Consider the following 1205-nt stretch of genomic DNA (forward strand, 5'->3'; position numbering starts at 1 on the left):
AGCTTTTCCTTGTCATAAGGAAGGGGGATGATAAATTTTAAGCTCTTTTCATATTGTAGTTGAAACTGGATATTTGATCAAATAAAATTTTTAAAAAGTAGATTTCCGTCCTTTCATTTAACTTAGCAGAACTCTAAAGGTTTGTTTCCAACACCCTGGAGAAATTAAAAAGATGTGAGAAAGCACAAACCTGAAAACTAAGAAGAAAAAAGAAAAACATGGATTAGTTAGGTTGAGGCTCAGGCCTGTGGAAAACATGCACGTACTTCTGCTCAGTGAGATGAACACCATGATGCTGGCACACTCTCAGGGTGTAGGCCTCAGCCCACAGTCTGTCTTTTGATATCCAATTGTTCCCCCAAGGGGAGGGCACATTCCTGGAGGTGCTGCAAAACCAGATCTATGCTTGGAGTGGATGGAGCAGGCTCCTTTCCCAACTCTCTGCTCATGAAATTCATTTAATATAGCGCTCCAAATTGAGAACTATCAGATATTAAACTGATACGGACAGATACTATGCTTGATCTTAGCCAAAAGGCTAATAATTTTTAAACAATTATTTAACAATAATTTTTAAGTAGTAGACAATTTACTAATCTTTATCTACTTTAATTTGAAATTAGCATTTTCTTGGTGAGAATTATAAATTCGATCTTACAATTTTTAATAAGGTAACTGCCCATGGTAGGTGCTTAAAATGATGATTTTTAATTTTATTACTATGAATGAAAATTCCCTTTGACTGGTCAGTTTATGTCTATTATTTTGGTTACTGGTGTGATTCAATCAGTTATCAACTAGTCAACAGTCAAATAAATAGCAGCTCGGTTTGAAATTTCTTTTAAGAGGAAAACACAGCTTTTCTCTTGGAAACCCCTTATTCCTTGAATACATTTTATGTGTTACAGTCTTGCCTGGTGAGAGTAAAAAAATAAAGGGAGGGAGAAAGTATGGCATTTATTTTTATTCTGTGCTTACTATGAAGCAATCATTTTATATGGGATAAATTTTACTTTCCAAAGAAGTCCTTTAAAACAGGTATAATTACTATCATTCATATTTTATTGATTAGGAAACTATGACTCAGAAAGCTTAATTCACCTAAGATCATTGAGCTGATAAATGGAAAAGATAAGGTTTGAACCCATGTCTCAACAACAAAGCTTTAATCTTCTTTACAGCACAAGCATACCTCAAACTTTAGT

The 1205-nt window shown here is 34.0% G+C and overlaps 1 non-coding gene across 1 annotated transcript; it reads right to left on the bottom strand.

Annotated features, from left to right (window-relative positions):
• Window positions 1–362: 362 nt before the first annotated feature.
• LOC146404712 (U2 spliceosomal RNA) lies at window positions 363–550 on the bottom strand. The gene has a single exon (XR_014842629.1). It is a non-coding gene; the product is annotated as a U2 spliceosomal RNA (small nuclear RNA).
• Window positions 551–1205: the final 655 nt, after the last annotated feature.

This window comes from Sus scrofa, chromosome 3 (assembly GCF_054392235.1).
Source record: "Sus scrofa isolate SSC_HxYL_T2T_F1_AM1 chromosome 3, Sscrofa_HxYL_maternal_Yorkshire_Landrace_v2.0, whole genome shotgun sequence".
Lineage (NCBI taxonomy): Eukaryota > Metazoa > Chordata > Mammalia > Artiodactyla > Suidae > Sus > Sus scrofa.